Source organism: Bos indicus, chromosome 1, assembly GCF_029378745.1.
Source record: "Bos indicus isolate NIAB-ARS_2022 breed Sahiwal x Tharparkar chromosome 1, NIAB-ARS_B.indTharparkar_mat_pri_1.0, whole genome shotgun sequence".
Lineage (NCBI taxonomy): Eukaryota > Metazoa > Chordata > Mammalia > Artiodactyla > Bovidae > Bos > Bos indicus.
This window is the reverse complement of record NC_091760.1, coordinates 117,172,950-117,189,150: the sequence shown is the minus strand read 5'-3', so window position 1 is coordinate 117,189,150 and position 16,201 is coordinate 117,172,950. Positions and strand designations below refer to the sequence as shown.

The 16,201-nt window shown below is 41.3% G+C and overlaps 2 protein-coding genes across 8 annotated transcripts in view; one reads left to right on the top strand and one right to left on the bottom strand.

Annotated features, from left to right (window-relative positions):
* P2RY14 (purinergic receptor P2Y14) overlaps positions 1-74 on the bottom strand; it is a 65,890-nt gene extending 65,816 nt beyond the window's left edge. The window contains exon 1 of the mRNA XM_070769043.1: positions 54-74. The gene's annotated coding sequence lies outside the window, so the exon portion shown is untranslated. The remainder of the gene's footprint in view (positions 1-53) is intronic.
* Positions 1-16,201, top strand: part of MED12L (mediator complex subunit 12L) — a 506,270-nt gene that overhangs the window by 345,882 nt on the left and 144,187 nt on the right. The window lies entirely within an intron of this gene.

The following is a 16,201-nucleotide window of genomic DNA, read 5'->3' as shown; positions in this document are numbered from 1 at the left end:
AAAATTTAAAAACATGTATATGTGGGAGAGACCAGGAAGACTGAGTAACTTACCAAAATGGCAGAAGTCACCACCTCACATACCATCTTCAGCTAAAGACAAAAGATGTTAGGGGTAGTGGTTTGGGAATTCACAGGAAGATGAAAAAGAGCAAGTGTTTGCTGAACAAATGTTTGCTCTGCTGTGCAGAGACAATGGGACAGAGAGGCGTTTTAACAAACATTGCGCTGCATCCCTCTGTGTCTGCGCAACTAGTTCCTTTTACGCTACGCGGATCTGTAGTGGTAGCGCCCTTCAGGGAAGAGATCCTCTATCTCAATTCTTTTAGACAGTTGGGGAAAGGTCAGAGGTTCCTGAGTCTTTGGGGCCTGGCTTATTTTCAGCTCAAAATAATTGACAGATCAAAGAGACACATTTGGGGTTGGCAAGTTTTGCTCCCCTTTCCTTCAGCAGCAGCCACAACAGTGTAAACAGCTGTTCAGAAACAGGTGGTGATTGGGCTCCCCGGAAATGTGAAACTAGCATTTGAGTAAAGAAGCATTTTGGCATCCATGAACCCATCTGTTAGATAAGAGGTGCTGCTATTGTCAGTTGTGTTTTCCCCACGTTAATTTTTCCACATTTGAGCATTACTGACAAATAGATCACACGTAGGACTTCAGTAATCTCATCATGTGTTAATCTTTTGCTCAAAGTGTGATGCTAATATTACTGTTTTGAAAGCGAGAGGCAGGGCCCTCTTTGTATTTTTGGTTCCTTTCAGGCCTTATAACATCACTTGTAATGTCCCAAGGAGGGCTCCAGTGTCCTTCCCACTGAAAAACAGTGTGCAGTTAACAGGTAGAAGTACTCCGAACTTGGCTGTAAATCCCTCATCAAAGTGTGTGACTTGGAAACAGATAAGAAAGAAACTCTGCCCTGGAAGGCTCTTTTTAATTTTTATTTTATGTTGGAGTGTAGTTAATTAATGCTGTGTTAGTTTCAGGTGTACAGCAAAGTGATTCACTTATACCTATCCATGTATCTGTTCTTTTTCAAATGCTTTTCCCATTGAGGTTATTACAGAATATTGAGCAGATGGAAGACTGTTTATTAGGCTGCTGCATTGCAGGTGTGTTCACTCAGGTGCCCAGACTGTGGACTCATAGTTTAATGTGTCAAATTCAGTTGGACCTAAAAACGTAAGAAGCGTTTGCAGTTATAGTAGTCAGTAGTACTTATTTATAAGCTTATGATATGCCCCATGCTGCTTTAGATACTTTATATGTACTTACTATGTAGTAGGCAGTATTCCACGCCCTGGGGATGACATAGTGACTAAATCAGACCCAAGTCCCTTTCCTCATGAAGGGCATTACTTATTTTGAGTCTTATATACAGACTCAGTATTAACTATGGTGTGCTTAGTCGCTCAGTTCTGTCCAGCTCTTTGCAACCCCATGGACTGTAGCCTGCCAGGCTCCTCTGTCCATGGGGATTCTCCAGGCAATACTGGAGTGGGTAGCCATTCCCTTCTCAATGGGATCTTCCTGACCCAGGAATCGAGCCTGGGTCTCTTGTGCTGCAGGCGGCAGTAGTCACTATTGAATCTTAATAATCTCTGCAGAGGCCCCGAGGGACCCAGAGCTGGTTTAGGAAAGCTTCTCACTTGACTGTGCTTGGGGGCACCCATTCCCCGTCCTTCCCCAGGGCCTATATAGAGTCCTCACTGCTGCTTTGACTGGGGCTAAGAGCACCCGTGTGCCTGCAGAGGCTTGCTGGCTTCAGCTGTGGGCAGATCTGGTAGGCAAATACAAGGAAGTACAAATGGATATAAGGATGATTACCAGGGCTCTGGCAGAGTCCTTCAGATGTAAACATCATGCTGATTAAATGGACGATTAGGCATTAACAGTCTCTTAACTGTGGCTCTCAAGGCTTCCTTGGTTTATTGCACGAGGTTCTGTTTGTTCTGACAACCTCAGAAACACCCACTAATTGTCCCCTTGTGCTCTTATGCTTCTTGCCTTGTCCACGGGTGCTCCACATTTGTATGGAGCATGACTATGATGGAAATGATCATTACATTAAAATTTACTTGATCTGCCCATTTTCTTCTTAATACCAGGAGTTGCAAAGCCCAAGGCCAAAGGGATAGCCCTACGGGTGGTCCCCTGATAGCAGGTAGTCCAGACAAGTGTGAGACCCTTGGGGATCCAGCAATTGTGAAGTGTAGCGCTCATGGCCCACCCAAGTGGGCAGCTGCTTCTCAACTAGACCTTGTCAGCATCCCTCATTGCCTCCTCTGTGGATAGGTCAGTGTTGTCAGAGCCTCGAATGGTGATTGTATGTGTCATTTTAAACACCTGTTGTGTTTATGTGTTTTAACTCAAGGAGCTCTCACAACAGCTCTATGAGCTGGGTTGGTTCCACCTCTTTCTTAGACGCAAAACCAAGGCACAGAGATTCCACAGAGCCTCTCCTGGAGCCGGTGCTCCTCTTAACTGCACTATTATGTCTACATGTTGTCATCTAAGTCAGATGCTTCTGTAGGCCTGATGTCTTGTGGGCTGAAACAGACCCTGACTGTGCCTGGCTTGTCGAAGGCTGGTTTGTGACCTCTGCTGTGTAGTGAGTTGTCTAGGCAGGAAACCAGGGGATTCAGAACAGTGCTCACCAGTAAGGACTGGATCAAAGCTCAGGTACACGACATCCCAGACATTTGACGGAGGAGGGCTCTCTTTGTATCAGAAGCTTTTGCGCCCAGTTTACATGGGAGCCAGTTGATGGCCAGCTATTTCTCTTTTTACAGACGAGAGAAGAGAGCTTGGGAGGATTTAACCAAGTTGTTCAAGTGAGGAGGTAGCTGGACAGGACTTTGCAGCCAAAATTTAAACTCAAGAGTTTAGGATCCTTCTCCAGCTCAACAGCTGTTTTCTACATCCACACGAACAGTGAACACTGATTCATTAATTCATCAAGCATCAGACAGTCCTTGTTGGGCACACAGGAAGAGTGTATTTTCTTATCACGAAATCTGGTTGTATGCCCGTGTAACATTTTATTCCAAGGTAGAGATGGCTCAGATGGTAAAGAATCTGCTTGCAATGCAGGAGCTGGGTTCTATCCCTAGGTTGGAAAGGTATCCTGGAGAAGTGTACCCACTCCAGTATTCTTGCTTGGAGAATCCCATGGACAGAGGAGCCTGGCAGGCTACAGTCCATGGGGTTACAAAGAATTGGACATGATTGAACAACTAACACTTTCACAGAGAGAGATGGCAGGCATTTAAGTGGTGCAGGTGATGATGAATGGTCAAGTTAGTGGTTAAAGGCTGTACTTGCCTTGGAATTAGGGAAGATGAAAACTTAAGTATCCAGGAAAAACTTGGTGAGTTATCTGGTTATCTTATCTTCTCAAGATTGCATATCTCAAGACAGAGTATTTGTGCTAGTAGAACTTTTGGCTGTAGGGGCTTATTGCCAGTGGGGCAAGGTCTCTTCTTATGTTTTTTTATTTTTATTTATTTATTTTAAAATACTTATTTGCTTGCCTGTACTGGGTCTTAGTTGCAGCATATGAACTCTTATTTACAGCATGTGGGATCTAGTTCCCTGACCAGGGATTGAACTCGGGGCCTCCTGCATTGAGAACTCAGAGTCTTAGCCACTGGATCACCAGGGAAGTCCCTTGTGGTTTCTCAGTAAATGTTTGAGAGACTTTTAAGAAAAACCTGAAGCTGCCACCTGTTTTTCCCTGTGTTTCTGGGTTGCCCTTCTTGGCCTCCACTCACTTGGGAACTCTGAAGCAGTTCTGACTCTGTTAGGTCATTGTTCGTATACTTGACTAGCCATCTGTACCACCCGGGGAGCTTTATATGTGGATTCTAAGACCCTACTTCAGTAAACCAGTCACAATCCATGTTTTTGGCTCAGGACTGTTACTTTCAAAAACTTCTGGGTAAGTCAGAAATATGGCCTGGGGGTGAGCATCCTGGCCTTGCTGTTTTGGAGCCTCTGATCTCACAACATTTGGAGAAACTTTTATCCTCCGGCCAGATGTTTTGCTTCCTGCTTTGTTTGGCTGCCTCCAGGCACCTGGTCCTTATCAGTTACTGTTGTAGGTTTGGACACCATGTAGACTTGTGCCCTGAGAGCAGAAATTGTGATGATCGGAGGACTAGGAGGGTGGTATTAGTGAGAGGAGAGAATCGTAGAGAGACCTAGAGAGAGAGAATAGAGCTACAGCATACAGAGATCAGGTAAAACCCAAAGAGGAAAAGCCAGAATATCATCAGGGGCTCATGTAGCAAAACCAGTGATGTCTGACTTCTGGGCCCTTAAGTTTCTATTTCAGCCTGTCTTCTCTTATTACTCCTTTCCTGCATTGGGTGTCAGTGAATGATATAAATCTATTCTTACACTGTCTGTCGTTACTCCTTTGTAGCAGAAAAGTTTTAGGAGTGGACTCTTCCTTTATTTATGCACCTCACGTTGTGTGTCAGTCAGATTTTGAAAGCTGGCCTCAGGTGTCCCAGAGTGTCGAGCTTGTGGAAACCTGGGCATATTTGTGACTCAGGTATTGCAATGCAGGATGTAAAGTCCACCCTGCATTACCATTTTGTATTTCCTTGAGATTTTTGCTGGTCATTTTGTGGATATGCTTAAATGTGATGATTAGCTTGTAAACATTTTTCCCGTTTAGAATTGGAAATAATGCATCATATTATTGTTTGCAAAAATATTTTATCCTGACAAACTATTGATCATATTTTGTGTATTTAAATAGTATTTTGCTATGATGATTAACAACACAAATAACTTGGCTTTATTCAACACTGGACACCAGTTTCAATATAAAATAAATAAAATAATGATGATGGAAATAGTAATAGTATAATGGATAGAGGACATATTTCCTTCTTCCAGGATTCTACAAAAAAAGAAGATAAAAAGATAACATAATCGATGTTCTGTTCTGGTTTGTCTCTGATTTTTTTTTTGATGCTTTGTTTTATGCTGAGTAGTTCTATGTTCCCTCAACTTCTTCCCATTTCACTCTGTGGAACTCTTAAGATTAAAATACCATGGGACTTCATCCGCATTAATCTCAAAACCCTCCACATACCCCCAGTATGATTGCCACCCCTAGCCCACGCCCCATGCTCACATGCACTCACACATTTGCTTTCCCTAGCATCATTTCCAGGTTGGACTCTGCCTCGTCAGTACTAAGACTGGTTATATAAAACATCCCTTGTGTATTTGTCCTTCCAATAGAGTGAGTCTAATACATGGAATCCTCCAGTGTCTGTTATTGTTTCCAGTCAGTTTCCATCCAGCCTGTCAACAACTGCCATAAAAGTTGGTTTACTTATTTCTATAAATGTCTTAGTTTGTTCCTTGCCCCCAAATCGTTTTTTGCAGTAAGTACAAAAACAACTTTATTGTTATGACCTTATCCCCACATTTTTCCCCTTTGGCTTTGTTGGACAGTTTGCCACACCAGAACATTTTGCTCTTTCTCACTTACTGTCTTGGTACTTACTCACATTAGCCCTGTATAATTAAGTTTTTTATTTCTCCCTATGACTTTGTAGGGTCCCATAATTTATGTAGTCATTATATGAAGATTTTCGATAAACCTATTTTAACTGCAGGAGCTATTTACTGGGTTATATCATTTTTTAAAAAGTTAAAAAGGCTTTTCCGGCAAGTGATGTATTATGCTGTGTGTGTTTGTATTGGGGGGAATCATGGTTGCAACAGGATTCTACTCGACATTGAGAAATACACTGGGATAAGAATACAGAGAATTTTAGTACAAGACTCCTTAGAAGCACTATAGGAAACTATAGAGAAATTAAAAGGAAATGAGTTAGGAGTTCCCTGGCGGTCCAGTGGTTAGGATTTGGGATTTTCATTGTTGGGGTCAGGTTCAATTCCTGGTCTGGGAACTAAGATCCTGCAAGCCTCATGGTGTGGCCAAAAAAGGGGAAGTGAGTTTGAAAGTTGCCATCTTAAAGGATCTGTGAAGGAGGTGGTATCTCAAGTGGTTCTTGCTAGATGTCTCTTTAATGTCTAGACTCAGTCTAGAAAGTCCTTCAGGATAAAGAGAATGGTATGACCAAAGTCACCAACTGGGGAAGGAAAGTCAGCAGAGGCGGGTGGGATAGAGTGTGAGCATTTTGATCATCATGCTGAGGTGTTCATAATTCATGATACCGTGACATTTTTGAGCTTTTTGGTAAAAATAATTGAAATTGAAGATGTGCTTTAAAAACTAATCTGGTAGAAAAACATGGAATGCAGGCATGCCTTTTTGTGTTTCCTCTGTGAAAGCATTAAATCCTGCCAAAGTCAGTGCATTGATTTAGGGTAGTGGAAGAGGGTAGCAGGATTTATATCTTTAAGACATAATTACCCGTTATTTTGTAAAACAATGGTTTCTTTCTTCTTTATTTTTTTGTAAAGACTCTTGAAATGAGCAACGGGCACAGGAATTCATTGGCAGTTATGTTCTCCCCTTTATGCGAAAATTGTAATTGGAGACACAAATGTCTGTTACAATATCTCCCCCTACTGGAAGATTGGCAGAAGTGACAGTTTATAAAAAGAACTGATGTGAGCAATATTTATGTTTTGTGGACTAACAAAAACCTCACTTTGAAATAGGCACTAATATTGAGCCATGAGCTGAATGCCTAGTCTCATTTAGTTGAATTACTCAAAAAATTTTTCTTTGTTGCTAATAATAGATATAACCTTAAGAATCAGAAGGAATGAATTTCAGTCTGTGATATTAGCAAAGAGTCAAAATTGAGAACTCACTGTCACAAAAATAAAATCTCAGTGCATATATTTCCTCCTGTAGGTATAGTTTTTTGAGAAGATGGCCATGAAGCAGAAGAGGCTATTTTCTTTTATCCCTCTGAGCCTCCAAAATAATATCCTTTCTCATTTCATTCTGCTCCCATTTGCTCTTAAGACTCACCTGTCACTAACTTAGGCATGTCTCTGCTATCTTGCCATTGTTCATATTCTTCCTATGTCGCCTTTTTTTTTTTTTTTTTTTTAATATCCATCCCAGCCAGAATGGGCAATGGCAATCTTTGTTGGCCTATTTTGGTTTCCCCAGTGCCCATTCTTGTAGTAGGCACTCAGAATGTTTGTTGAGTGAATGTGTATTGTCCAAATGGGAAAGAGGCAGGGAATGTCCCCCAACTGTTGTATCTGGTCCTGTGGGTAAAGATAAATGAGATGGACTTCCTGGGCTTCCCAGGTGGCTCATTGGTAAAGAACCCACCTGCAATACAAGAGATGCAAGAATAGTGGGTTCAATCCCTGGGTTGGGAAGGTCCCCTGGAGAAAGAAATGGCAACCCATTCCAGTATTCTTGCCTGGGAAATTGCATGGACAGAGGAGCCTGGTGGGCTACAGTGCATGGGGGTCGCAGAGAGTCTGACATGACTGAGTGTCTGAGCACAGCACAGGATGAGTCCCTTGGAGGAGCAGTCTCCGACCTTTTTGGCACAAGGGACTAGTTTCGTGAAAGAAAATTTTCCCATGGGTTGGGGATCAGGGTGGTTTTGGGATGATTCAGTGTCATGACGTTTATTGCACACTTTATTTCTATTACTATTACACCTCTGATCACCAGACATTAGATCCCAGAGTTTGGGGACTCCTGCTAGAGGATAGTACACTGTTTATAAGACGATTTATTTGCTTAGCACTCTGCTCAGCTTTTTAGTAAATCATTTGAACAAGTTAGGAAAACGAGTCTTCAGAAGCCACTGAGAGAAGCTTCAGTCAGAAGGAGACTTAATGAATGTAAATACTTCATTCTGATTATGTTGAGGAAAATAATAAAGAACCTGTGATAGGAAAGGAGAAGAGTTTTATTTGAGCCAAACTGAGGAATAAAGCCTGGGGCACAGCCTCTCAGATAACTCTGAGGAATCGCTCCAAAGAACATGGTTTTCAGTGCAGTTTGATGTCTTGTCAGAACAAAGAACATAAAACAAGCCAGGGATGCATTCCTTCAAGGTTTCAAAAAAAAAAAAAAAGAAAAAAAAATCAGCACACACACAGTGAATCAGTATGGACATGGCACCTGGGAAGAGAGTCTTATCATCAACAGAACACCAGCACTGGTGTCCCAGGAAGAGAGGCATTTACTCTTTATTTTTGAAATGAACATTCTTTACTCCTGGTCAGCGTGCTCTTTCTTTAATAATCAAACAGATGTCCAGTGTATATTTGACAGGCCACCAGCAGGCTGTTCTGCTAGCACAAAACTCAAGTCAACTCATATATAAGCTAGAAGACTTTCCCATGCCTCCATGTGTGAACATTTATCAGCTAGATAAATTTTCCCAGAGGTGTTTTGATAAACCGATGTCGCCTGTTCAGCTATGTGATGTGTGGGAGGAGAAGGTGCTCTCAAGTTTAGGGGAAGATTTTGTGGTGGGGAGACTTCAGGGAACTTGTCTGAGGTTAAATTGAATGCAGGGTTGTTTTTTTTGTTTTTTGTTTTTCCTGTTTATTTTTTTACCCAACGAGTAAGCCATACCTGAAATTTGTAGACTCAGTCTTCTCTGTCTAGCAAGCTGCTATTAGCCAAGCACACTTGTATATACCTCTGGTTTGTGTGAGTGTTGTGTGGTCATCTTTGGCAATTTAGTTTCACTGGCGGTGTGACTGAGAAGTTTTTCTGTGGTTTTAGGCCATTCATGCTGTAGAGAGCTACATATCTGTTTAGTTAACGTTCGGAGCACAGCAGGGAATTGTGGGCTGTTTTTCACAGACCAGTTGGTGTCAGAATGAAGACTCAACGGGGCCAAGTTTCTGTGTCTGTTCCTTGAATGAGCTGTTCGGGGAGCAGCTGTGCGTGTTGCCCTTGTCTGATTCCCAGGGAGAGCACAGACAGGTTGAAGGAGGACGTGTGGTTCCACTTGTGTGACTTCATCATGACCAGCAGGCTCATTGGGTTCCCATGTTCTGTTTCTTCTGGAGCCTGGCATACTTCTTGTAGGGGGCGATTATCTAACCCTAGTTGTATAATAGTTCCCTGACACCGGTACCCTTGGTGGCCCAATATCCTGACCACTTTTGTTATCCCACCAGTTTGTTTAGTTGCCTCTGCAGAGGCCTGTGCCTTGGAAGAGTGAATGCTGCAGCCTCCTTTTCTAAAATCCTGTTGAAGTCACACCAGTCATAAATTTTGTACTTAGTTGTTAACGGTGTGACAGATCCGTGATGGTTTTGTTGCAGAGGAGAGAGAAAATTTAAATTAAAATTTGGATTATGTTATGCTTGCCAAGGCAAAAGTACTAAATTTGGTGAGCAGGGTTCTTTCTTTTGGTATTAAACAAAGCCATTCTCAATGAGCACTGACCTAGAAACCATTATCCACATTCCCAGGAAACCTCCATTAGAGATTTTTGTTGAATAGTTGTGAGTCCAGCATCCAGGGGTTCATAGTTTGTGCTAGTAAACTGGACAGAAGAGACTTCATGGTGGGGCTTCAACTTGATGAAATGGCTGGGTTTCTTGATATCTTTATCCTTGTCCTAAACTGCTTGTTTAACTGGGTAACGCAATCCTCACAGACATGAATTTTCAGATGTGCTGTGAGCATAGGGGCCATATGTCCAGGTTTGTTTACACTGTCTCAGTTTACACCTGTGCCAGCTCAGTAATTGACACTTCCACACTCAAAAGTAGCCAGGTTTTGATCATGAATTATATGCTTATCTGAATTGTTGTTTAGTGACTAAGTCATGTCCGACTCTTTGCAACCATATGGACTGTAGCCTGCCAGGCTTCTCTGTCTATGGGGGATTTTCCAGGCAGAATACTGGAGTGGGTTGCCATTTCCTTCCCCAGGGGATCTTCCTGACCCAGGGATTGAGCCCGCGTCTCCTGCATTGTCAGGTGGATTCTTTACTGCTGAGCCACCAAGGAAGCCCCCTCGTCTGAATTATGAGGGAGTAAAATGACCAAATATGTGTGATTGTTGGACTCAATGTTCTCTTAATAGTATAATCTTTCAGGTTTAGTAAAGGAATTATTGAGACTTTGCTTAAGAGTGCTGCTTAGCTTCATTCCCAACCTTATTTGCAGTGTGTTTGTATTCCTAGCATTAGGCAACATAAATCATTTGCAAGGCTCTTGGTCGTATCAGTAACACCTTAAGGCATGTGTTTCACTTCATTATTGAGACTGATCGAAAGCAGAGCTTCTGGAGCCAGATGGCCTAAGTCTGGATCCCAGCAATAGCCTTTCTGACCTGTGTGTCCCTGAGGACGTTAAGGTAATGCCAGTGCTTCCTTGGAGTTTGTCAAGGGCATAAAGGTAGTCAGGTCAGGAGCTCAAAATGATGCCTGCTTTGTAGGGAATGCCAATAAAAGTTAGCTATTTTTATTTCATTAGCAAATAGCTGTGTAGTGTTAGAAGTTCTAGAAAGGAATATGTGAGGGCCTAGGCCAGAATGGGAAGCTTGAGGCTCCTAGCAGAAGTGCTGGCAGTTTAAAATCAAGGTGAGGTTGGTTCATTTTCTCCTCTCAGCTGGACACACAGTGGGAGGTGGGGCCAAGGTTTTTTGCTGTGCTCACAGGTCCTTGCTGGTCTGTGAGCTCACACAGCCGCCTCCAGCCTGAGCTAGGCCTGACACGGGGCCATTCGGGGTGGAGGCCTAGCTTGTCCCCCGTGTGTGAGGGCAGACTTGCAGGACTGGGTGCAGGGCTGCTAGTGGGGGGAAGGAAAGAAGAGCCATTGGATGACTCTGAATTTCCATTCAGGTGCCTGGGTGATGGTGATGGCGTTTATCAAACCCAAAGGTACGGAGCCTCCTTGGATAGCATAGAGAAAGTGACGCAGTCCTCATTTTTATGGTCCCACACTACCATACAAGGCGAGGTATGCATGTATGGATAGATTATATTATCAGTGTACTAAAAATACATTGAACTTCCCTAGTGGCTCAGATGGTAAAGAATCTGCCTGCAATGTCGGACAGATACCTGGGTTTGATCCTTGGGTCGGGGAGATCCCCTGGAGAAGGGAATGGTAGCTCACTCCAGTATTCCTGCCTAGAGAACCCCTTGGACAAAGAAACCTGGCAGGCTACAGTCCATGGGGGTCGCAAAGAGTTGGACATAACTGATGACTAACACTACTGCTTGTGCTCATTTGTGCTCAGACTAAGTCGTGTCTGACTCTTTGTGACCCTATGTACCATAGCCCGCCAGGCTCCTCTGTCCATGGAGCTCTCCAGGCAAGAATACTGGAGTGGGTTGCCATGCTCCCCTCCAGCGGATCTTCCTGACCCAGGGATCGAACCCATGTCTCATTTCTCCTGCACTGGCAGGCAGGTTCTTTACCACTGGTGCCATCTGGGAAGCCCTAATGCTACTACTACTAAAAATACATTGAAGCATATCTCACAGAAAGAGTGCATTGGGTTCAGTGGAGTTGAGAAGTTCTGATCTAGGTGATTCCAAATTTTTATCACATAAGTATTTGGCCCAGTATTCATCTCTTTACACATTCATTTTTTCCATTGTGTTTAATGTTTGCATTTCCCTAGCTGCATAAAATAGCACATAAAAATCTAAAAATACAGTTGATATGACATTTTGAAAAAACACTGAATTTATTTTTGGTAATTGACAGATGGCTTCACTGTTACTGAAGGTATTTTGTGGGATAGTAGTAACAATCTTAAGAATGGGAAGTGATTTTTAAGGTGTATTTTTGTGTGTGCTCAGTCCCTTCAGTTGTGTCCAACTCTTGGCGACTGAGCCATGGACTGTGGCCCTCCAGGCTCCTCTGTCCATGGGATTCTCTAGGCAAGAACTCTGGAGTGGGTTGCCAGTTCCTTCTTTAGGGGATCTTTCTGACCCAGAGATTAAACCTGAGTCTCTTATGTCTCCTGCATTGGCAGGCGGGTTCTTTACCCCTAGCACCACCTGGAAGCTATCATAGGTTAGGGAGCTGAGTTATCTTTGGTATACTAAATCTCTTAGCCCTAGTTATAAGTACTGTGTGTTTGTATCTGTGTTCAGGTAAACGTGTCTAGAGTCTTGTTGGAAAGTCTTGCTTGTAACATTTAAACCTAGATTTAGAAGCTTTGGCCAATCTGGTCGACTATTCTGGATTCTTGTTGATAAGTTAGGATGATCTAATCTGATGTGTGGCTTGTTTCTAAGAGCTGCTGCAATCAACAGATTTCTCTAGCATTATTCAAAGAGAAGCTGGCCACTTTATTAAGAATACTTGCCTAGGAAGGTGTTTGAAAGAAAGGAATTTCTGATTTAATTCCATATCTTGAGTTTCCAAATGAGGCAAGGAAAGCCTAGGTTATCTAATAGCCACATTACACCATTTTCTTAAATCATTTTAGATGATTTTTTAAATCTCAGTATTGTAGCTTAGAAGAAAAATTTAAGAATATTCAAAATAAAAGTTGCCATTTGAATCTCATACATTTTTTGATAAGTTAAACATTTTAACACTAACAATATTAGTCTAATTCTAATAAATTTTGAAACGGTAAATTATATTTAAATAAATTTTTTTGTATGTCAAAAAGCATAGTCAATATTTGTTCCGTTTCCCTATGAAATCTATGTATATTTCAGCCTTTTTATTTTATTTTTTTAAGACACATCTGTAACTTACCTGGAGGAGGAAAAGGCAACCCACTGCTGTATTCTTACCTGGGAAATCCCACAGACAGAGGAGCCTGACGGGCTACAGCCCATGGGGTTGCAAAAGAGTTGGACAAGACTTAGCAATTAAACAACAACATTATTTCTTATAGGCCTTATTTTTTGTCAAACATTTCCATCTTACATTTATCTAGGCAGCTCCAGGACTGTTGTGCCCTCCCCTGTGAAGCGGCACCCCCCAGCCCCATCACACACACATGCACGCACGCACGTACGCGCGCACACACCCACCCACACACACACACACACACACACACACTGCTTTTTGTTAGCACTAAAGATGACTGTAATGTGTAGTCACAAGCAGTAAATAGGACTGGAGTCGTTTTCAGTTGTTTCATAAATTTTACCACTAGATGGTGATAGAGGGCTGGGAGGGGGACAGAGCACAGCTAATTCAGCATCTACCAGATGTTTATGTTTAAATTTGAAAATGTTTGATCTTAATGCTTTTATAATTCATTTAGACATATCCAAAGATTATTGTAAATATCGTCTTAGCCATAATGTTTTTTTTAAACATAGCGTCTGCCTAGTATTTATTGATTTGATAAGCTGTTTTCTTGTGGTGGTCTGTTTGAGAGAGTATCTCTATTTACGAGACTTAAGTGATCCTCAAGCTTTATTTTGCCCTTGTTTCTTTACTTTATTTTTTTCTTGTATATCACATTTCTCCACAGTGATCATAAAATTTATGTTTGAGATTGTACTGTGTATTCACAATTTTGGCTTAGGTATTTAGTTTGAACTTACACATTTTCCAAATTATTCCTTTGAAACTTTAATTGAGAAACAAAATACTGATATACTATTTGGAAATGAGAATAAAATGGTGGTATGAATGGTATAATGAATATAACAGAGTTAGTAATATGCACACCAAAAGATATTCTGCAAGGTAAATTTCTCTGCATGTAATTTTTATGAATAATAGAAAAATTTCTTTTTGAAATTATCTGAATATATTTCTCATTTGCATAAAATAAAAATAGCTATGTTAAAATCGCTGCCTTAAGTGGGTCCTAAAATACTGAATATAATCCAAAAGTTCCATGTAAGAAATTTTAGATTTCAAATTTAAAATTGTTTCCAAATTTTAAATTAATTAAAAACCAAATAGAATTTTTGCTTTATTCAATGTTAGTGCAGCAGTTTATATTAACTTATGACACCAACACAATATTTTACGTTACTCCTGTGGATATTATGTTAGTCATGTGACTGATTTATTCTTGGTTGTGACCACAGTGTGAGTATTTGTGTAAAATACAAGCAGTATGATTTTGATGCTTTTGTAATATGGCTTTAAGAAAATGGAGATAATACTTTAAAATTTTTTCCTAAGTCAATGTTTTAAGCTATCCCATTGATTTAATAATGTAATTTCAGAGAATGAAACCACTATATTAAATGTACCCACCAACTCTACAGCAGTACAATTTTAGAAACATTAAAATGGGATTGAAATATTTTAAGGGCCTCTTAGAATTGAGGCCTGAATTTTAGAGAATTAAATGCAGTGTGGGGTTAGCTCTGCTAAGTTTCAGAACACCAAATGGAATCATTTGATGAAGATGATAGGTTCTTAGTTTTTAGGCATGTTCTAAGGTGAGTGTGCCTTTAACAGAACACACACACACACACACACACACACACACACACACACACACGGACTATTTGTGAGCTGTGATGTAGAGCCAAGTAGAGCACACACACACACGCACACACTATTTGTGAGCTGTGATGTAGAGCCAAGTAGAGGACACACGCACACACACACACACACACACACTATTTGTGAGCTGTGATATAGAGCCAAGTAGAGGACACACACACACAGACACACACACAGACACACACACACTATTTGTGAGCTGTGATGTAGAGCCAAGTAGAGGACACACACACACACACACACACACACACACTATTTGTGAGCTGTGATGTAGAGCCAAGTAGAGGACACACACACACACACACACACACACACACACACACACACACACACACACACACACACACACTTGTGAGCTGTGATGTAGAGCCAAGTAGAGGAAGGAGAGTCTAGGACACCCTGTACTGAGGGTTTTCCCAGCTGCAGCATTGTTCCTCCTTTTTATATAGGGTAGCTGTAACTCAGCCTGGGTGTTATGAGGAAAATGGAGAAAGGAATTAGCCTTTCAAACTGTCTTCTTAAATACCTAGTGTAGCGCATGGCTGTCTTAACCTAGCTAGTGAACAAAAGGAGCAGCAGGTGGTGGTAGCTAGGCACGTGTCCAACAGAGATGTGTATTAATTCATGTACTGTAGATCCCCTGGAATTTATGGAATTGGAATCTTGATGGAGCAATAGATACTGATAAAGGTCCTTAGACAGTTGTTTTAACCTCTTTGCTTCTATCCCTTCTGTTAAACCTGACTCACCTATTAGACCCCTTTTCTGTTCTTGAACCTAACTAACCTTGGTAGTCACTGTTAGGCTGAGTTATTTTTGGGACCTGCTTCCTTCTTTTTTGCTCACTTTAGCTTTTCAGAATTTTGCAGATCGTTTGTACGAGTCTAAATAAAATGAAGCCTTGCACTGTGTTATACATGTACGTCTGCTTTGTCTTCGTTAACCATAGTGATACCTTTTCATCAGCAAACATGCCTTCATGCCTGGTCTTTTAATGCTCCCCTGGCTCCTTGTCCCATGTTAGGAACCTAGACAATGGTCAGGCAGCGGAAGGCTTTGAAAAAGCATGAAGGTTCAAAGGTTTATATTGAAGAAGGAGAAATTATTCTAAGATTTTAAGTTACCCTTAATCTTTTTGACTTGATGTATTGAGCTCTACAACTGAAGGTTTAAAACGAATGATATTCCTATTAGAGATGGGATATAATTTAAAACTATAGTTTTTGTAAAATAAAGATTATTAGATGGCTTTTAAATACACTATATGTACTTGACTATTAATGCAGCCTTCATCTTCTGTTCTCTGCCCCTAGCACATAGGAATTCAAACGCAGCACAGGGGTATAAAAATGGCACTGTATGTTCAGTGTCTCATCAAAATTGACTTGTCTTAATACTCATACTTTTTTCTTCTCTGAAATAACCTAAGTTTAAAATCAGTTAAGTGACTTGAGTCTTTTCAAGTGTATTGCTTAAAAAAATACAGTTGAACCTCCTTGCCTACTCCTGCACTGTGCAAGTTTTTCTAATGTGCGTAAACGTAAACATAGACACGGGACTGTGGCTAATGTTGTGGGCAGGTCATAGATACAATGACAGAGAAACCTAGCAATCCGTGTTTACTCAGTTACATCTGCAACAAATGAGCTGTGTTGAAAACAGCATTATCTTTCCCAAATCTTAAGGATCAAGGTCGAACAGAGTTCTCTCTACTTCCTGTCCTCGCAAAAGTGGCTTCAGAGCATCAGTACTTCCTGGAAGATGACTGCAGAGCACTGGCATAGCTGTGGCCTTTGCTGCCCCTGAAATCT